This window comes from Lithobates pipiens, unplaced genomic scaffold (genome assembly GCF_037356315.1).
Source record: "Lithobates pipiens isolate NorthernLeopardFrog02 unplaced genomic scaffold, aLitPip1_a1.2 Scaffold_13, whole genome shotgun sequence".
Classification (NCBI taxonomy): domain Eukaryota; kingdom Metazoa; phylum Chordata; class Amphibia; order Anura; family Ranidae; genus Lithobates; species Lithobates pipiens.
In genome coordinates, this window is record NW_027507718.1 from 70,328,960 (window position 1) to 70,352,392 (window position 23,433).

Consider the following 23,433-nt stretch of genomic DNA (forward strand, 5'->3'; position numbering starts at 1 on the left):
TTAAGTATAAGTTTGTGGTCAGGCTATGAACTTATATCTGAAAAGGACAACGTAAAGTGATTATAAACAATCACCTTGTAAAACAACCCATTCGGTTTAAAATAGAAATAAAATGCAAAACATTTTTGTATAGATCTAAAAATACATTATAAATACTTTTTTTTTTCTTTTTTATTAGTGATCACATTCCCTCTGCTCTCAGCTGCATAAGAGCTGGGGGTAGGAAGAGCAGCAGTACACTGAGCTTTCCAGTGAATGGCTGTATAACGGGGGTATGTCAAGATAAATCTGTTCATTGGAGGAGAGCACACTGATTTCCCAGCATAGCTAGAGAACTGGCTATGGTGTGTTCCCATGCTTAGTGTGGTCAGTGTTTAATAGAAAAGCATAGGGACTGGCAGGAACACCAGGGATTTCCCACAAAGGAATCAATACAAAGAGAACAGGATACTTCATACATGGTACAGCAGGCAAATTTACGTTTTGGGGAAAAATGCTTTAAGAATGGCAACTCTAGGAGTGAAAAAGTAATTCTCTTTAAAAAATTTTGATATACAGATATCACATTTCATCACAAGCAATCTGAAAAAGAAGTGCCGATAAGAGATTTTACCTTCCTCAAACTCGTTTCTCTGCACCTGAGCAGTTCCATTGTCCCATCCTTCACTTAAACTACAACATATTAAATGGTTCCACATTTTCTGCATGTATTAGCAACTGAGAATTAGACCTTAATAGATCTTTTATGCTCAAGAAGGGAGAAAATCTGTAAACTTATCCATAAATGCTTAACTTTTCTATAAAAGAATGCTATTGTAAAGTGATATCCTGATGGTATCACACAAATAAACTTTTGTTCAAATAAATCGTAGTCCACAAAACTTTTGGTAGCCGACTCTAAGCCCTTGTACACACGGTCGGAGATTCCGACAACCAAATCCGTTGGATTTTATCCGTCGGATTTTGTCTGACGGATTTTGTTCGAAACTGTTGCATACACACGGTCGGACAAAGTTGATGGAAAATCGGACGTGATGACGTTATTTCGTTACGACGGGACTACGTTCAGGCTAGTAGCCAATAGCTTTGGTCTAGGAATTTGATCTGAGCATGCGTGACACTTTGTCCGATCGGAATTCTCTACACATGATCGGAGTATGTCCGATAGGAGCATTTTGTCGTAAAATTTTACCAACAAGTTGGAAAACTTGGTCCGTCGGATATTCCGACAGAAACAGTCCGATGTAGACCACACAGAGTTGGAATATCCGACAAAACGGTCCGATCGGACACATTCCGTCTGAATCTCCGACCGTGTGTACAAGGGCTTAGACACTGGTTAGCTTCTATATATTTAGTGAACCTATTTATTTTTACTGTAAATACATAATCCAAATCTAAAAATGTGTTCAAAAAGACATTATTTCCACATTTGTATGCCCTTTTTGAGTTATTGCAGAACATTTAAATTGAGACTGACCTTCCATTTGCTATTTTATACACCCATTAGGCCCTTTGTCAAATTCCCTAGCCCCCTTTTGCCCTCGCCTACCCCACTTTTTCTCATTCTCCTTTTCTCTTATTCATTGCTCTTTCTTTTCATTTTCCCCTTTTCCTTCCTTTCTGGTTCTGTCTTATATTTAGTACAATTATCTTTTTTCTCTTTAATACTGTATATTTTTTAAATAAAATTGTAGGTCTTTTAAACCTTTTAATAAGATGAATTTATAATCTGGATAAGTCCAGTCCACATGCACATCTATTGCATTTCTCTATCTCAAAGTGCACTTTCTACCTGGTTAAGTGCTATACCTTCTTATTTAGAATGCCTGCATGAGTGGGTAATACAAAGATTGGATAATCCTTGGTTTCTTAGATTTAAATGATTATTAACCGGTACAAACTGGACTTGTTTTCTTTTTCGTTTTTAAAAATTAATTTAAAGAAAAAATATACAACATGTATTATTGCTACATTTTTAAATTTAATATGAATAATTGGCTTTCTGCCGTTGGACATCATTCTCCTAAATTGACAGAAAGTCACCTGCTTTCTTGTAACTGTAGCAACCATGGCAACACTGGGGATGTTATTTCTGGCTCATGTAACCAACTTAGTGCCTTTCCCCATATTTTTATCTTATTGCAACACTGGGGGTTATCATGTGATTATAAATGGTAGACCATGCCACTTAACATTTAGGCTCGGTTCACACAGGGGGCGATGCGAGGCGACACGACTTGCCTCGCCGCGACCTGCCGCGACCTCAGCGGCGACTTGCAAATGACTTCTGTATAGAAGTCAATGCAAGTCGCCCCGAGGTCGCCCAAAAGTAGTACAGGAACCTTTTTTCTAAGTCGGAGCTCCTCTTAGAACGGTTCCGTAGTACAGAACGGGGGCGACTTGTCAGGTCGCGGCACGGCAAGTCGTGTCGCCTCGCGTTTTCCCCTGTGTGAACGGAGCCTTAAGATGTAGGAAGTGACTGGAAATCAGTACATCAGTTTCAACACAACCACAAGAAGTAAAACTTCTTAAATCAATCCAATGTCATAACAGACCTAGAGATTTTTGTTTCTGTAGCCAATAATCTTTTACTTCAGATTTATATAATTTATAACAAATTTTATAAAACGTATAGGCACTGCCATTGCTGGTATTCTCCTTTGAGAATCTTAGTTGTCCTGCTGATACTGTGGATTCAATGTTCTCTGATGTCGCGTACACACGACCAAACTTTCCGACAGACTAGGTCCGAAGGGATTAGTCCACCGGACTATCCGATCATGTGTGGGATAGTCTGATAGTTTTTCGAAAAAAAAAAAAATCAGACGGACCTAGAAATGGAACATGTTTCAAATCTATCCAACGGACTCAATCTCGACGGACTAATATCGGTATATCGGTAAAACAGTTCGTCTGTGTGCTAGTCCGATGGACCAAATATGACGCAAGGGAAGCTATTGGCTACTGGCTATTGAACTTCCTTGTTTAGTGCCACTCACGCATCACATTCAAAATGAACAGACTTACAAACAGACTTAGTCCATTCATGTGTGTCCAAGTCTGTTAGTTCGGAAAGTCCATCGGATATTTGCTGAAAGTCCATCGGGAAGACCGTCGGACCTAATCTGCCGGAAAGTCCGGTTGTCTGTACACAGCATGAATCTCTCACTTAGAAAAAGTAAAGAGATAAGAAATTTTGACACTTTTAATTTATAACATACTTGCCTACTTGTCTGTGACTCAAAATGTATTGAAGCTAGACCCAGCCAGGCAGCTAGCATTTTCAATAACAGCCTAACAATAGAAGCCATGTTCCCATAACAGTCAATTTAAAGGAAATGGTGCTGTAGTTTTATCCATGGTAATTATTTCTTGCTCCACATAAAAATTTCATTTGATAACATGGTGTGACCTCACACTAGCAAGAGTAAAGCCTGAAACTAACCTTAAAAAGTATTATTTTAAATAAAGAGTAGTGGGTGCTTGGAGCAGATTTCAAGACAGCCAATGTAGCCAGTCAGTCAACAATAAGGCTTAATTTACATGGGACGTTTTAAAACAATTTAACATCTGTTGTGCAGCGTTTACATGCCTCGTTTAGCCGGGTTTGCGTTTAGAAGAGTTTTTTACATTGCAAATAGTCAAGAATGTTTCTCCATTAAAAACGTCTGTAAACAAAATGCGGCTAAACACATTGAGGAGAGTTCAGGGGCAGCTGAAAAAAACATGCAACTGCTCCTAAACATCCGTTTATCAGCAGCAGTGTACATGAAGCCAAAGAGAATTTAAACATGTTTGAGATAAACATACTTTGAATCTGATTGAATGTTTACACTGAACACGTTCCCTGGTAGAAAATAGCTTATTTAAGGTAAAAAGATTTGATAAAAAAAAGTATAAAAGAACATATATATTGCATAGTGGCAACTTGTGTGCCTATGGTGTTTGTATACACAGTAAGTGCAAGTTACAGATCCACTTACAGCAAATGAAAGGATCTTTTTCTAATGAAGTGAAGTCGATTTAGTATTCTATGTTGAATCAAAGTCATTATTAATAGCTGCTATGTTGGCCAGAACCCACAAGAGCATTGCCTGAAACAGGCAAAATTTGCTGGTAAAGGGCATAATATTTATGGCAATTTTTTTTTTCTAACTTATGCCACATATTCATGCCACATACGTGAGAAACAAAAAATAGACAAAAGTAAATACTTTGTTTTTCTTTACTGTATATATATTCATGACTAAATGTTTTTTTTTCTTCCTCAAGATACTGGTCACTTTTACTTTTTAATGTCATGATGGGTATAATCACCCACCAACGTCCTATAGTTGTCAGAGACCCCAATAAGGAGACTTCCTAACAGTTTTTTGTTTGTGCTCTCATATCAAAACCATAATGAAATTATCTTGCTGCAGCACTCCCCGTGTGTTTAATTTATTTTTTTACCATTAGTAGAATCCTTGGGGAAGATTATGCAAGGCTGTTAAGCGTTGGTTAGAACTTGAAGTTTTTTTGGAAATATTTAATCACTGGGGTCCCTGAGAGGTATAAGAAGCTAGCATATAAAGTAATTTACCAGTAATATGGAGATGGTCTTAAAACATTTTTCAATCACTGGAAGAAAAAAAAGAAACAGTTTTTAGAAAGTGGTTTTATCAAACTATCAGTAAAATTCTTATAGTGATTGCAAAGGCAGAAGGTTTTTAATCTTAAAGGGGTTCTGCACTCATAATAAAACATTTGCCCATTCTGTTGCCTCTAGTTCATATATTTCATAATGCCACCTGTTTTTTTTTTGGATTCACCTACCTTTTGTAATCTGTAGTAATTTATTTTAAACCCCTGCGGCGATAGGCGGTCTCTTGCGGGGATCAGCGTCATTTCCTGCTGAAGCCCGCACTGTCTCCTGGGATCTCGTTGAAGTAATCCCAGGAGACATTGCGGCTAATGCACCCGACATCTCGCGAGATTTCGGGTGCTACAGCCGACATCTCGCGTGATTTGGGTTATTACAGCCGAGATCTCGCGAGATCTCGGCTGTAATAACCCAAATCACGCGAGATGTCGGCTGTAGCACCCGAAATCTCGCGAGATGTCGGGTGCATTAGCCGCAATGTCTCCTGGGATTACTTCAACGAGATCCCAGGAGACAGTGCGGGCTTCAGCAGGAAATGACGCTGATCCCCGCAAGAGACCGCCTATCGCCGCAGGGGTTTAAAATAAATTACTACAGATTACAAAAGGTAGGTGAATCCAAAAAAAAAAAAACAGGTGGCATTATGAAATATATGAACTAGAGGCAACAGAATGGGCAAATGTTTTATTATGAGTGCAGAACCCCTTTAATGCATTCTATGCATTAAAATAAGAAGCCTTCTGTGTGCAGCAGCCCCCCTCAGCCTAATACTTACCTAAAGTCTCTCTAGATCCAGCAATATTGCAGGAGTGTCTTGGTTGTTTGGGACTTCCCTTCTCATTGGCTGAGTCGCTCAAAGTCAGTCAGCCAAAAGGAGAGAAAGGGGGTGGGCCGGGCCATGGTCTGAATGGACACACAGAACTGTGACTCGGCCCAGGTGCCCCATAGCAAGCTGCTTGCTGTAGGGGCACTCAACAGGACGGAGGGGCCCGAGCACCGAAGAGGGACCCAAAAAAATCAGTATCGGGGCTGCTCTGTGCAAAACCACTGCACAGAGCAGGTAAGTATAACATGTTTGTTATTTTTAACTAAGAAAAAAGCAAAGCTCAAAGTAGAACGAAAGACAACACTTTTTTTCACTTTGCATAGAGAAAGGAAGGGCTAACCAAGTATTTTTTAAAATCTGTTTCCCTTTATTTCCTGCCCAATAGCCAAAAAAGCAAGTGAGAGGAAATCCCCCTAAAGTGAGAACACCCAAGGTTGTCATCACTAGGGTCATCAGAATAAGTGTCCCAATTGGAATATCCCCCCCCCCCCCCCCCATTGCCACTGTTTTGCTGACAATCCAGAATTCACTCACTTACTGATCATTTTAAACAGGACTAAGAATGCATCTCCCTAACAGATATACAGTATCTGAAGTGAGTACACCTCTCACATTTTTGTAAATATTTTAATTATATTTTAATTATATATTTTCTTGTGACAACACTGAAGAAATGACACTTTGCTACAATCAAAAGTATTGAGTATACAGCTCAATGCCAATGAGGGCTTTGCACAAGCATGCTTATGGAAGGCAACAGCAGAGTAATGATTTCATCAGTATGTTGCTGCTCATGTATTATCCAATCAGCAAACTAGGATAAGTCCTGCACAACAGCATAATATACAGAGAGATTCAGGGCCTCTCTATGCTGTGTGGCAGAGGTGTCTGAATGACAAGACTTATGGCCCGTACACATGATCCAAATATCGTACAAAAACTGTCATCTGAGGAAGAATTGTATGATTTTCGGATCGTATGTACACTACTTTTGAGAGCCGATCACAACAGTTCATCCTATATTATTCAATCAGACAAGCGCGAAAATTTTCCTTGTACAATACCAGATCGTACGATTTTCGTTTAGTCACTATAGTTGTCATTCGAAAATACAACACAAATATATTACAACACATCACATTGCTTCTGATTTTTTTTTTCTGTCGTACGAGAATTTTTGCGACTATTTACCTATTCAATTGCTACTTGTGACTAATAAGCGGAAAGGGTCATATAATATTCAGATCGTGTGTACAGGCCATAACCCTTTTGGCAGATAAAGATGTATTTACTAAACATGTGCATTTGTTATCGTCCGAATGCGATGTCGTCCGGATTTTGTGGTTTTTCGCGTTCGTTGTAACAAAACAATAGCGAATGCGCAGAATTTGAAATCCGAAAGATCCAAAATAAAAAATGCTTTATTTTCGTATCCATTATATTTTCATATCATTGCGACAACAGTTCGATATAGATAGAAGATTCAACCTGACGGTGACAATAACGATCTGTGTCTATTGAACCGGCGGTCGAATGTGTCATCTCCAGTGTGAACCAGAACTGTTAGGAGCGCAGAGCAAACAGGAAGGTTATATGCTTGAATTTTGATACAACGCAATTCCATTGGCTGATGGGGTAGACCGTTCGACATGAACAGATACAAACAAGTATCAACTAATTCAATACGATCAAAAATATGTATAATACCGTTTGAGATGAAGATTCGACAAAGCAGCTAAATACATAAGATCACCATGAGCGGACATTTACGGTGAAATGCTGCACCCATATGCTATAGAATAATTCTAATATTGTTTGACTACAAGTAATAATAATTAAAAATTATAATTATTACTATTAAAACAACATTAGAATTCTACTATAGCTTGGGCGGAGCATTCGACCAGAAATGTAGGATCGCGCCATTCGTACAGTTTAGCTGCTTCGTCAAATCTTCTTCTATTCAACAGACACCATAAGTCTTCAATTGACAGATTCAACCTTAATTAATTTGTATTTGTGTACGAATGGATTTTTAACTAAACAAAATAAATAAAACAAATTTCGGGAGTAACAAAACAAAAAACATTTTTGGACCAAACCAAAATTCTGAAACAAAATATTTCAGTTTCAGCGCATGTCTTATCTAGAATTCAAATGAACCAATGAACTCTGATTGGGCTTGGTCAATCTTCAGTATATTTTTGTATTTTTGTGACAATGATTGCTAAAAAAGATTATGGATGTAGTAGGTGTAAAGTTAGTCTATATATAACACAGTCATTTGTTTAAATACAGCCACTGAGTTTGCAGGAAGCCAACAGTGATGTGATCTAAGGAAGTAAAATTCACAGTAAATCAATTTCTGTAATCACTCAGGGTAAGCACAAAAAGGAATGTTGGGAATTTCACAGCTCAGCAGGTGGATAGAAATCCTTGGCAGTGGAACTGGGGCTGTGTATATAGCAAGCCTACTCATTATTAGGATATTACTGCTTTCTATATATCATATATGTATACAATATACAGTGTATATATATATATATATATATATATATATATATATATATATATATATATATATATATATATACCGTATTTATCGGCGTATAACACGCACTTTTTTCCCCTTAAAATCAGGGGAAAATCATGGGTGCGTGTTATACGCCGATCCCCCCGCCGATCTGCCGATCTGCGCTGTCTGTGGCGGCGGCGGAAGGAGCCGAAGATCTCGGCGGCAACGGCGGGAGGAGCCGAAGACCTCGGCGGCGGCGGCGGCGGGAGGAGCCGAAGATCTCGGCGGTGGCGGCGGTAAATTTAAAACTAACCATGCTGCAATTTTGGGAAAGGCTGCAGGGGGACAGTGCAAGGCTGCAGGGGGATAGTGCAAGGCTGTAGGGGGACAGTGGAAGGCTGCAGGGGGACAGTGGAAGGCTGCAGGGGGACAGTGGAAGGCTGCAGGGGGACAGTAGAAGGCTACATTGATGGGCTTTTAAAATGTAAGGTTTTTTTCCTTAAACTTGCCTCCTAAAAGTTTTTATCCTTAAACTTCCCTCCTAAACTTGGGGTGCGTGTTATATGCCGGCGCTTGTTATACGCCGATAAATACGGTTTTTATTTATATATATATTGGCTGAGAGTGCTGATCGGAATGCTGATCAGCAGACCATTTTCAGTCAAGCCCCTTTTCAGCTGACTTCTGTCCGACCAGCTTCCAAAACCTACTTTTTTTTTTTTGCACAGAACAAGGAATGCAAAACTCCCTTTGCTCAGACTTTAAATGCTCATTGGTTATAATTACCCTGACAAAGGTATTCATTCATAGGGAGCAGAAAGTGTTAGCTATAGAGATTAAAAGCATACTGAAATCCTTACTGACGCTTAAGGATTTTGTGAAAGAGGAATCCAATATCCAGGATTCAGTATTGAGTATTGAGTATGCAAGTTTTGTTAGTCAATTGAAATAAGCATGCAAAATAATATTGAACAGGACCATAAAGATTACAATGCCATTCGGGTGTATTATTGGTTATATCCCAAATTTAGCTCAATAAAGAGATTTGTGAATCACTGAAACATGCAATCTGATGTATCAGTTTCATTGATACCTCTGCCTCCTCAAGCATGGGACATTTTTTACCAAATACTTATCCGAGGAATTTGCAAGACGATAAGACAAACAAGAAGAGGCCAGCGGCACCAACATTAGTACAAGCAATTGTCTGGCCATATCAGCATCACAGAGAGGCCAACAGAGGCAGAAGCATCAATAGTGCATAACATTTCATCTTACACATTGGTTAATTCTAAACTAATGTTTGAACTTTTGCCCTTCATCCAAAATGAGCACTTTTTTTTTTTAAACAGGAGCTATATTGCCTATATATACAAATTAGACTCAAATTAGGACCATACCAGTAAGATAGGTAACCTTCAAAGGGAAAGGGATCACTGTAAAAAATCATTAATTTATTATTCCACATTAAAACTGCCATCTGTTTAAAAAAGGGGATATAGTCAAAACAGTTAACAGTTATAGATGCATGTGAATTGATGCGTTTTGCTACATTTGCTTTTTCGGGATTCACGCTTGAAGATAGCAACTGAGAAGAAAAAAGAAAACTAAAAAGCAAAAAAGCCAAATACAAAAACAGTACATAACTATAACAATCATATTAGCCAAGGGGGGACACAGCGAGAAAATAAATAAATAAAAAATTCAGGAGTCATCCATGAGGGGACATCAAAAAATACAAGGAGCCACAGTTAGTCCTGCTATACTGCATCGCTTGAAAGAAAGAAAGAATAGTATACTATGCACTTACTCAGATAACATGCTGACAAAACACATGATCTCTTATATGTGCCCTCAAATAACCCAAAAGAAGGATTGTATAGCCTTCACAGCTCCACAAAGGCCCATCAAGGGCCTGATGATGGAACTGACAGAAATCAGTCTGTGATCAGTCTGTGAATCTGAAAGGCAGATGGTAAGAGTAAGCTATAAACTTGATAGACATATGTCCACTCACAAATACCAATGTGTGCGCAAATATTCTCATTGATTACACAACAACATAACACAAAGAATTCAACCAACACACCTTAACAGTTTTGTGTCAGACAACAGATTCCTCCAGAGAGTAAAGAACTAAATTCCTAGGATACACTTCAAAGAGGGAGAGGGGAGACAAATGCCTTAAGATGTTGTGTCCACCAGGGCATGTTCTAAATGAACAACAACAATCATAAGCAGATTGCCCAACAAAAATATACATAATGCATCAAATAAGACACGTTCAAACATTAAAAATACCTAACATACTGCCCTGCAGATGTGGCCCGTTTGTCCCACACGTACAGGTAAGGCTCTACATGGACAGACGTGGACACCAATAGCACGGCGCTCTACACCTTCCGGTGTAGATAGATACACCAACCCTTCCTCTATTGAGAAGAGCCAATGCCCCCACCCCCCTAGGAACAGGTTGGCATACGATGGGGCACACCCCCTGCTTCTGGAGGGGGTAAACAGAGTAAACATAGTCAAAACATAGCCAGAGTTCAGGAGCCAGAACGGATAGTCAGACAAGCCAAAACGTCAGGGAGCCAGATATGAGCGTAGTAGAACAGCGAGCAGGATCTGGAGCCAGAAGGAATATCAGCCAGGCAAGTGTTTAACAGGAACACAGGAGAGCGTCTCTAGAGATTTGACCAAGGCAAAGGCAGAGATCATCTGGGCTGGACGGCTTAAGTAGGCAGGACTGACAAGCAGAATATCATCAACAGGTGAGTCACTGTGGAGAGAGAGGAGCTGGCAATTAGCCGACAGCTGAGCGGCCAGCTCAGAGAAGGAAGGGCTAAGCCCAGCCCTGGTACCATTGAACATAAATGTGTTGTGTGTGAGGATAGATTGCAAAAAATGTAAAGTTGTTAACCTTATATTGATCTATTCCTTCAAAAACGAGTCAACAACTGCCAAACCCTTCACATGAGGTATATTTGAATAAAGGGATTCTACGTCAATGGATGCAATAATAGTATTTTCTGTTACATATATATATACCCTTGAGTAGAGTAAGGATCCGCATAGTGTCCTTCACATATGAAGGTAGAGCTTCTACACAAGGCCTAAGCCTTTCGCCCACTAGTGAGCTAACGTTCTGAGTAAGACAGTTATTTCCAGAGACATTAGGTCTAACAGGTGGGTCCTGTGTACATTTATGCACTTTAGGTGTCATAGGGTTCTCAACTTTCAAAAATTATACTGTGTCTTTAGTAATGATACCCTCCTGGAAGGCAACTGCGATCAACTCACAAAACTCTTGTTTGTGGTTCTCCAAAATATGACAAGACACTTTTCTATACCATATTTTGTTGTTAAGGATTCTATCATACATCCTAACATATTGGGTGTTATTCATTAATACGATGTTGCCTCCCTTATCTAAGGGTTTCACTACTAAATCTTTATTATTTTGTAAATCATGAAGGACCTTGTCAAGATCAGAGGGAAGATTACCATGGAATTTCACTATAGCTACTGCTTCTAAATCTCGTGTTACCATTTTAACGAATAAGTCAACTTTTGGGTTATTCTGACTCCGATTTTTTGTTCATAAATCATATCTTCCTCTGATTGAAAGGAAGAGGTCACATCCTGATTGGATTTTTTCAATAATCCAATTAATGTTTTCAGGACTTTGTAGTCTTTTCTGCTAAATTCCCGTCAGTGACTCAAAGTTTTTATGTTTTTTGAACTTTTGGTCCTTCAAAGATGGACTTAAAAGTAAGTTTTCAGCAAATAGATTTAAATCTTTAACTGCTTCAAAACAATCCATTTTCTTACTCAGACAGAAGCCCTGGACGAAACTCAAGGCCTATTCCTTCTCCCAAACAAGGTTATGGTCAGACAAATTAATACTTTTAAATGTGTCCTGTCCATCTACTATCTGTATGGTTTCTGGCTATAACAAATCCTTAACTTTAGTGGTAATTTTTTTAGTACTTTTCCATGCTTACCTTATGTGAAGCCCCAGTATTGGGAATACCTGCACCAGAACCCTACACCAAAGGTACCTTAGAAGTGTGTACTACTTTAGCTGCCTGCGAAATATGTGAAAAGTTACCACCACCACATGAAGAATTATGTTCCTAATTTTTCCGTTTTCCTGGTATATTGTGTCCAGCTCTGTGTCTTGGACATATTACGTATGTCTATTAGTTTATAGTTTATTCTTGCCAACTGCCTTTCAGGTTCCCATACTGATTTTTGTCAGTTCCATTGTCAGGCCCTTGATCAGCCCTTCGTGGAGCCGTGCAGGCTATAAATTCCTCTTTTTGGTTATGTGAGGGTCTATATAAGAGCATTCATGTGTTTTGTCAACATGCATTATCTAGGTAAGTGCATCATATTCAAGACTAACCGTGGCCCCTGAGTTTTTTTTTTTTTTTTTTTCTTCTTTTGGTCCTCTTTGGCTAATATGATTATTATAAATATGTATTGTTTTTGTATTTGACTTTTTTGCTTTTTGGTTTTGTATTTTGTCATGGGTTTCTTTTTTCTTTTGACCTGGCCATTTTATATACTTTTAAACAGATGGCAGTTTTAATGTGGAATAATAAACTGATGATTTTATAACAGTGATTTTTCTCTGTCTTTTTCTCATTTGTTCGGCACACTCAAAGTCCCCTTCCCCTGTTTAATTAAGGGTTACCTATCTTAATGGTATGGTCCCCTCCTCTACAAGGAAAAACATTTTAAAGTTTGACACATATGGGATGGTGTCACCATGAGAATATATTTATAATTTTGCCAGGTTCACATGCCTTTCGGTTTCTTGCGAATATTCATTTGAAATCCTCTGCTGAGGGTCCTACAACATCTTTTTTTTCTGAGATTGAGAGATGTAGAGTTGTAGAACATAAATCTTACAGTTCCACCCACTACATACCTGTGATGAATGCAGGGTAAATTCACAATGCACTGCCACCAATATGTGACAGATCCCAGCCACTACCACAAATATGTGCCCACAGTTGTGTCATCATCCTGCCTCTCTCAACAACGTTTGAATATGGCACTCTCAGCCTCACTGTGCACAGAGATTTTCCAGCTTAGAGGACCACAATCTAAATGCAAGCAGACTGAGAGTGATCGACACTGGGGCCCTGAAAATCTGCAGCTGACTCCTTACATACACAAATCATTGCCATATATTTAGCAGAAACACAAACAATTGACAATAATCACTATAACAACTCTGACCATTAAGAAATGTGTTTAATACACCCTGTCATGCAGACAGGAAAATGTACACTATAGCAGCAGTCATCAAAGGTACATTAATTATTTAAGTTCTGACTTAGTGCATTAGAGATAAGCTTAACAATAAAATATTGCTTAATATATAAAAGGTGCAGAAAAATATTTTACAGAAAAAATATTACAACAGAAAAGAGACAAAAACTAAACAGTAAAAGAAAAAGGATTAGGAATAAAAAGTACTTGACAAAATCCTGGGTTCTGGCAAAGTTTAGACAATGTAGAAATTTTTGGTAAATACCGCGCTGTCTGCAAAATAAAAGACAGCGGCCAGCACAACAATTGACAATTGTAAATAACAAAAAATATATAAAAAAAACCAAGGTAGGGCAACAACCAAATGATGTTGCCCTACCAAGGTAGGGTGACACCCCAGATGATGTCACTCCACTAAGGTAGGGCAACACCCCAGATGATGTTTTCTTAGATGAAACACGTTGGGTCAAGCCTCCTGATTCCTTTGCATTACCATTCCAGTTATACAAGTGCTTGTTGTTCTACTCAAATGTGAGTGCTTTCTATTACTTTTTAAATACATTTCCTGTTAAGCAGATTCACACTATGTGGGATTTTTATTTCATTTATGGTCAAACACCTGTGAACCCATGCAACTGATTCCACTTCTGAGGTTCTGCTCTTGAGATTTGTGTCCCCTGGAGGAAAGTGTGATTACCAACTTCTGGTGTTCAAACATCTCCAAACGTTGACGTTTCCAATTATTGGTGCATTGTCACCACAAAGCTTTGATGACTCATTTAGCATATGCCTTATTGAGTCCAGATGTTCCGGTAAGCCTCAGTTTTATCGGTGGTGGTTTCTCTCATTATTTTCACGTACTACTGTGTTTATAACTAGAGGTTGATATCTATTCACTGGGATCAACACTTCAGCACTTTTTGTAATTTTAAGGCTATATGTTAATGTTTCAATCATTCTTCACAGTGTGGACTTTCATTGCTAATAACTTTGCACTTTATATTTTTGTGTATATTTAAGTATATTTTGCACAGGCTTTGAATGTTTAAATATTCGTTTTTTATATATGGTTTAACGCCATTCTTATTTAGCGCCACACTTTTTTATATACCGTTATTTAAAGTTCAGACAATGGAACATAAAAATGGCATAAAATAAAAATAAAATAAATAAAAATGACTTCCAAGTCATTGCCCCTCAAGAAAAATGGCCCCTGTCGGACATTTTGGGTTTTGATGATAAAGGAGAGTTGTCAAGCTGCAGATTCTACAGCTTTTTGTGGACCTTCCAGTGGGCATCACTAAATTCTTTTATCACCCAGTCACAAGAGTTAAAACAGAAGTGCAGGAGTTTAAAAACAAAACATTCATACTCAGCTAGGTAAATGCATCATCAGTCTGATCCTGCATCTGTCCTCCACCACCCCTACACTGAGAACTGAGTGATCAGAGACTGCTAATCATTCAGTTCTTGGTCTTCGGTGAGCAGCCTGTTGAGGGGCTGAGCCAGCTGCCAGTCATGCATCTGGGTGGATTTCACCATTAAAGTCAAGAGCTCTCCAGAGTCTGGACAGGCTGAGTGACATCATCTGAACATGGGTCACAGGAGTGCAGAACTAAGAGCACTCCTGTGACCCACAGGAGATGTAGGGACAAAAAAAGCATTTGCCCTACTTCTCCTTTATAGGTTGGGGGATGCAAACATGTTTAAAATATTCCATAAGAGTAGTTTTATTATTTATTATAGTTTTATTGCACCATGAGTGACAATTTGCTAACCCACATGTTATTCTTAACTATGCAATTACCATTCCATTGAGACTAAAAGTTATAAAGCTTATATTTCCAGACTATACTGGGATGGAACACATCTATTCTTCCTCCTGTATTTGATAATTCAGTCATATATAGTGTCAGATTCCTTGTGAAGTATTGATATCTTCCGATAGATGCTTATTATTATATAGTATAATTATGAATTGTGTGTAGATTTAAAATCTGTAAATTTAAGAGGGGCCATTTGCAAGTCAAGTAACCCATCAATGTAGGTCAGATCTAAATAGCTTTACAATATCAATTAGACTTGTGCTAGTGGTTTTACTGCCTGACATGTACCTGTTAATGGATTAACTTACCCTGTGTCTGAGGCATAACAGAAACAGGAATCTTCATAAAACCTTTACAGTATGCTCATCCCCATTCTCTAGGTTTCAGTGTGATTATCTAAGTGCTGTGAACAGCCTTGATGACAATACAATGCTAGTTTCATTGTTCTGTTGCCAGATATCAAGGTAAGAAATTAAATTAGCAAGTTAAGGACAGATTTTGGCTAAGTAGAACTTAAAGCATTTATTTCCACTTTTGCAGTCAACTTTGAAAAAAACTCACTATGTTTCTTGTGCATTCCCATTCAAAAAGCATGCCTAAAATATAATTTTTTTAAATATGTTTTTACCTTTTTAGAGGTTTCTCAGGAGAATGCATCATGGATGATTGTAAGTTTTTTTTTTAACAATGTAATGCCGTGTATACACGGCCGGACTTTTCGACAGCAAAGGTCCGACGAAACGAATCTGTCGGACAATTCGACCATGTGTGGGTTTCATCGGACCTTTGCTGTTGAAAATTCAGACGGACTTTAGATTTAGAACATGTTTCAAATCTTTCTGATGGACTCGAGTCCGGTCGAAAAATCCGCTCATCTGTATGCTAGTCCGATGGACGAAAACCGACGCTAGGGCAGCTATTGGCTATGAACTTCCTTATTCTACTCCGGTCGTATGTCATCACGGTCGAAACCTTCGGACTTTGGTGTGATTGTGTGTAGACAAGTCCAATTCGACGGAAGTCCATCGAAAGTCCGTTGAAAATTTCAGATGGAATTCAGTCCGTCAAAAAGTCCGGTCGTGTGTACACAGCATTAGAGTGAGCCTGTCCCAAGTCTGCTCCAAGTCTGTCCCAAGTCTGTCCTCATTAACATACAATTCAAGAAGTCAGCTTCTTTGTTACTATTTATAATTATAAAGGATCTGCCTGCACACTACAGACAGGGTTAATTATGGCAAACAAAGCTACCCCCCCCCCCCCCATAAACACCGCCAACTACCTAGGATTTTTCCCTGCTGAAGGGTCCAGAATAAAGCATCTAAAAAAGGGTAAGCTCTAATTTTTATTGAAAGAGTGGATGATGCTTGGAGTAGAAGTAGTGAGTCAATAAAAAAATATATAAATGAAAAAGAATGGGGCAGACACGTTAGACCACTAGGTCTATTTTTTCACCATTATTGCTATGTTTTTAAATATTTTTTAAGTTATGCTATGTGAATGGGAACATGTAACAAAGATAACGTAAGTGTTATGCCAATATGGCTGCGAAAACGGAAATACACTTTGAAGACTGGTACACACTAATAGTTTTTTACATTCAACCCAGCAGGGCTGAACAAAAAAAAAACTGACAGATCAGGAGGAGCCACTGTACTAACTAGGCAATGTTAGTACAGAAATCTCCCCACGCAAGAACACTCCCTGAGCCATTCGGGAGCTGATCGGCAGATCTTTTTCGGTCATGCCCCTTTGACAGAACCAGTCGAAAGCCCAGCTTCTTTTGGACTGGCTGCAGTACACACGTGTCGAATGTCAGCCGGTTTCTATTGAACTGGTCGATGCTGCCCCACATTTGGTCTGTGTGTACTAGTCTTTAGTTCTGCTCGGACAATTGTATATTGTAGGCTTTGGAATTGTATTACTGTGTGTGTTTTCTGTTCTGGGAGGAAACAAGATATACAGTATCTGTGTTCTAATCCAAATAGCTTTATACATATGCAGTATATGTATCAAGTGCATCAGGTGCTAAAGGGGTGTGACCACGTGAGCACTCAAAAATCGTTATTAACCTTCTACACCAGGGGTTGACAACCCAACTCCGGCCTATAAGTGCCCGTGATTAATTCACAGACACCCGACCAGCGGATAAGTGATTGGATGTTTAATACGGTTATCTACAAAAGTGTCTGTTAGATGATAAAACTGCAGCTATATACCTCACTAAGAGTGCCACTCAGTGCTCAGATTACTCGCCGTCTCTCTTCTCTCCCCCTTCCTGACTGATGTCATTCTCGGTCACGCCCGTTGAATTGTCAGACGAGGAGAAAAGAGGCGGCGAGTAATCTGAGCGCCAAGTGGCGCTCTTAATGAAGTATATAGCTACAGTTTTATCATATAACAGACACTTTTGCAGAAAACAATATTAAACAGTGAATAACAGGAATATTCGGGTCATCTTTAATATTGACTGGACCCAGTCCACAGCCTCCACTGTACCGCCCGGTCCACAGAAACCTCTGTATTCCCCCCTGTCCCCAGCCACCACTGTACTCCCCTGTACACAGCCACCACTGTACCCCTCCTGTTCACACCCACCTCTGTATCCTCCCACCTGTCCACAACCACCACTGTATCCCCCTGTCCACAGCAACTTCTGTGCCCCCAGTCCATGGTCACCTCTGTACCCCCTGTCCACAGTCACCTCTGTATCCCCTGTCCACAGTCACCTCTGTACCCCCTGTCCACAGCCACCTCTGTACACCCCAGTCCAGAGCCATCTCTGTAGCCCCCGTCCACAGCCACCACTGTACCCCCCCATCCACAGCCCCCACTGTACCCCCCTATCCACAGCCACCTCTGTACCCCAATGGAAAAAGACACACCTGCTTCTCCAGGTGAGACCAGGAAGCCTATTGATCCAGTAGGTGCTTGCCTAGGCTCGCCTCCGCACACAATGAAATTAGAAGAAATGGCCACACACTACTGTAAATCAAAATCCTTTTTATTTGGACATCCCAAAAACTACAGGAATCAGAATGCTGGGTAGATGCATTTTGCACACTTTACGTGTGCTTAGTCATTACACAGATATGTTAGCAAGACAGTTCTTATATAGTCCCACCTATAACAGGTGTCACCAGGTCCTGGTTGTCTGTCCTACCAACTTCATGGTGTGCTATATGCGATGGTGCCCCATCTGTCTTTCACAGATGGGAGCCACATCGTACATGAATGGGTTTTGCAATTTACATTATATTTGTGTGTCATTTTTCTTTTCTCTCTGTGTCTTGTGCTGTTTGTTTTTTCCCATTCCTATGTTCGAAGACCCCCCCCATTCATTGATATGTATGTGCTTATATGTATCAATTGTTGGTTATATCAGGGTGGGAGAGGATACTGTTGTCTATTGGTTAATTGTTTTAGAGTATAAAGACACGGATAACACAACACTATATGGTGCTTTATCACAATGTTTTTATATAACTTTTATATTTAGTCCCTATAGAACAACACTGTGGGGGTAATTTCCTAAGATAAATGCGCTGCGCCGGTTCATACCTTAATTTGTACACCAGATAAATTATTAATTGAACGTATGAACCGGCGCACGCACAAGTGCAACAGCTAATATGCCGGCGCACGCGATAATAATATGCCATTGATAATAGCGCACGCCGTATCATTAACAGTCCATTCACACAGGGACAACACGACTTCCAGCGCGACTTTGGGAGGCAACTTGAACACGACTTGACTATGAATCACAGCTTGACTTGGGGTGACTTACAACATGACTTGGGGTGACTTACAACACGACTTTAAGTTGCCCCCAGGCCAGGCGACTTTAATTTAAAGAAAAAAAACGGCGTGGGTTCCCCTCCAAGAGCATGCCAGACCCTTCAGGTCTGGTATGGATTTTAAGGGGAACCCCGTAGCAAAAAAATGGTGTGGGGGGTCCCCCTCAAAATCCATACCAGACCCTTATCCGAGCAACCTGGCAGGCCGTAGGAAAAGAGGGGGGATGAGAGAGTGCTCCCCTCCTGAACCATACCAGGCCACATGCCCTCAACATTGGAAGGGTGCTTTGGGGGTCTGCGGGCGGGGGGCTTATCGGAATCTGGAAGCCCCCTTTAACAAGGGGACCCCCAGATCCAGGCTTCCCCCCTGTGTGAAATGGTAATGGGGTACAAAAGTACCCCTACCATTTCACCAAAAAAGTGACAAAAGTGTTAAAAATGACAAGAGTCAGTTTTTGACAATTCCTTTATTAAAGTCTTCTTCTTTCATCTTCTTCGGGTCTTCTTCCTTTCTTCATCCTTCGGTTTCTTCCTCCATCTTCTTCCTTCAATCCTCTGCTTCTTGCTCTGGTGTTCTTGTCTGGCTTCTTCCTCCACGGCGTCTCTTCTTCCTCGCTTCGTTCTCAGGCCGCTCCGCGCAATGGGAGGCTCCCGCTGTGTGACACTTATTTTCTTCTGACACTTATAGAACGTAACCGTGCGTCAGAGGGGGCGGGGCCACCGGGTGGCCCTGCCCTCCATTATATAAGAACTGTCAGAAGAAGAGAAGTGTCACACAGCGGGAGCCTCCCATTGTGTGGAGCCCAGATAGATGTAAATTTATGAGAGGAGTCTCATAAAATTTATATGAGTTCTTCCATCTCAGCTATATTATTTATGCTTTTGTACCATTTAGATAAAGAGGGCATTTTGGTGGTGCCCCACAGTTTAGGGATGCACAATTTGGCTGCATTAACTAGCATCATGGCTAAAGTTTTGTGGTATGGTGTGTCTTTTAAGGCATGATGGTGGAGTAGGATCTGGGCAGGCAGGAAGTCTAAGGAACATGTGGTTATTTTTTTGTGTTTGTGTATAGACCTTCTTCCAGAACAGCTGGACGAGCGGGCAGTCCCACCAGATGTGCAAGAGATCACCAGTTGTTTGTTGGCATCTTCAGCATTGGTCTGAGCTGGAAGCATCAATTTTGTGTAGAATGGGGGGGGGTGCGGTACCAACGTGATATGATTTTATAATTATTCTCTTGGATAGACACATTGATTGAGCCTTTGTGCGCACTATGATAATTTTTTTCCCAGTTGGTATTGGTTAGGTTTACTTTAAGCTCATGGGCCTAGGCTTTGCAGGCCTTCCCATTATCCACGTGAGTGTTTTCCCAGAACATGTCTTGCATAGTCGAAATGAGATGCCGTGGGGGGTTTTGATTCACACAACGTTTTTCAAGAGGCGTTAAGGGTTTGGCTAGGTCCCTTGAGTGCTGGACAGAGTATAAGTAGTGTTTAATTTGCAAATAGCCCAAGGTGTTTAATTGTGAATTGGCCCATAATGTGTTTATGTTTCAAGTGAGTGCATTTCACCATTCTGGAGAAGATGGTAGATTTGAATGCCTATGCCGGGTAGCTTACTTGATAATGGGTGAGAAGTCATCCCCGGCAGAATGTCTGGATTCATTAAGACTGGTCATAGTGGGCTGGGAACTGAAGAGAGTTTCAATTTGTGGCATATTTTGTTAAAACGATGTAGGGAAGGCCCTATGACAGGGTGCTCTGATAGGTCCTTTGGGATAAGAATTGGACATATCCAAGGTGCATGACTTATAGGAAGTTTAGAAAAGGAATTTGCTAAGCATGCCCAGTCTTTTATTTGGGGATGAATGTGCTAGTCTACGATGCGCTGCACATGGCACATCCAAAAAGAGTATTTAATGTCGGGTAGGCCTAGTCCTCCCTTAGTTTTGGGTTTAATTAATTGGGTATAACTGATTCTAGGGCGATTCTGGTTCCATAAAAAGGCTCTGCAAATTTTTCAAAAGATTGTTTGAATGTGTTCGGTAGTCGGATAGGTATCATTTGTAGGAGGTACAGTATGCATGGGAGAATATTCATTTTGATGATTGCCTCTCTGCCAAACCAATAAAAATTTAATTTGTTCCACTTTGTAAGGTCTTGTGTGATATTCTTGAGTATTGGTTGATAGTTTTTTGACTATAGATTACAGAGCTTTGTTGGTAGCTGAATTCGTAAGTAGGTTATAGCTCCTGTTTGCCACGTGACAGGGAAATGTTGCAACTTTTTTTTTTTTTCGTTCAATATTTTTTATTAGATTTTCAAAGTTAACAAGCATGAAGTGTGTCAAATAAACAAACTTTTGTACACAGTTCTGAAAAGTACATTTGCATCATTACAAAATTACATGTGGATATATTTTATATTTCTTTCGTCAATAAAAAAAAAAAAGAAACTGAATGATCAGATTATACCTAGTACAGTGTAGTTATTAGGCAATTTTATATAATTCAGTCCAGGTTTCCCAATGTTTGTCGAATGTTTTTCAAGACAAGGAGTTGATGGCCAATAGGCGTTCAAAGGTTTGTTTCTATTGACCATAGTGATCACCTCAGATGTGTTTATGGCTGTGGTGTTCTTCCAGTTACGAAGGATAAAGTTATGCTCGGGCATTCCAAAAGTTTGTGTAATAAATTGTCTATTTGTCCACACTGTCTCCAACACATGGGAGACGGCTTCTGGAAAGAATGCAGTTAGTCTATAGGGTGTATAGTGCCATCTGTTGGTGATTTTAAGTTTAATTTCCCAGTGGTTAATACAGTGTGAGGTTTTATATATCGTCTTAAAGGCGTATTTCCACTGTTCGTCCGAGAATGTAGTATTTATATCTCTTTCCCACTTCCTAATGGCCGAAGTTTTACGAAAGGTGCATTTGTTTTGAATGACGTTATAAAATAGTGATATACCCTTAGTAAGAGGAGGCAAACTGAATTTGGGTAGAGGATGGGTTCTTAGGAAGTGGGAAATGCGTAGACAAGAGAATAGTAAGTTGTCGTGTAGGTTGTAAGTGGCTAATATTTGTTCAGGAGATTTAGAAGTCGTTCCCATGAACAGGTCCTGCATATTGTTTAATCCCCCAGCGATGAGGTGCTTTGTAGGTAGCATAGGTATTTTAGCTCCTAAGAGGGTAATTGGGAGATCGTGTGTTAAGTCTAGAGTGTCATTATTATCCACGCTTTATAGAAATCTCCAAGCCTGCAAGGAGGTTTAAATAGTTGGAGGAAAATTCCTCGTCTCCCATGGTACCCATATGTCACTCAGTAAGAATGTTAAAGGGTCTTTTATTGGGATAAATGAGCGTTCTATTTCCACCCACAATGGACATTCTTCTTTGTAGAAACAGCGTTTGAGTTGGTCCAGTCTAGTGGCCCATAGATAGTCTTGAAGATCTACGAGACCCGCTCCTCCCACCATTGTGTGTGAGATAATGTTGTTCCTTGGACATCTAGTTTTTTACCACCCCAGATATATTTCCATACGATCTTAGACATGGTACGGATGTAGGTATGGGGTATAGGGAGGGGAAGGGATCTAAATATGTATAGAATCTGTGGAAGGATGGACATCTTGAACGCTGCTATTTTGCCCCGCCAAGATATTTCTATTTTGGAGATGTTTGCCAGCTGTTGTTCTAGCTTTTGTATATAATGTTTAAAATTGGCTTCTATTATGGAAGAGGTCGTGTTGGTTAAGGTGATACCTAGGTATGAAATGCCTTTCTCTTCCCACTTATAAGTTAAAGTATCCTGCAGCAATCTTTTAATAGATGTGGGGACCCCTATGTTTAGTATCGTAGATTTTGTAAAGTTGACTCTATAGTAGGATACGGTAACAAACTCTTTTAGGATTTTGTGGTAAAGAAGAATGGGGGTGCGTCAATAGCAATATTACATCGTCTGCGAATAGGTTAATTACATGTTTGTTAGAACCAAAGTGAAAGCCTGTGATATCAGTATGCGATCTAATAGATTCAGCAAGAGGTTCAATGATGAGATTAAATATTGTGGGGGAAAGAGTTCAACCTTGTCAAGTACCATTGGAGATGTTGAATGGCTTAGATAGAAACCCCGATATGTATATTTGGGCCAGTATGGCTGCAAGTATTGGGCCTTTAAATACAAATTTGGCCAGTACCAACTCCATGTAGGTCCATTGAACTCTATTGAACGGCGTTCTTGTTTTGACAGCATAGTGAATAATATTACTGATACGTCTGGTTGCATCTGAGGTTTGTCTCCCCCTCACGAATCCCATCTGGTCTCTTTTGACAAGGACAGGAATAATATCCGTAAGTTGGCTAGTAATTTAGCGTATATTTTAATATCTGAATTGAGAAGAGATATTGGCCTGAAGTTGGCTGGTGTGGTGGAATCTTTCCCTGGTTTGGGCAGGGTGACAATGTGAGTCAAAGTTGTGTATGTCTGATAGAAGGGTGTTTAATTTGGAGGAGTATCGCTTCTTTTCTTGAGATCCTAT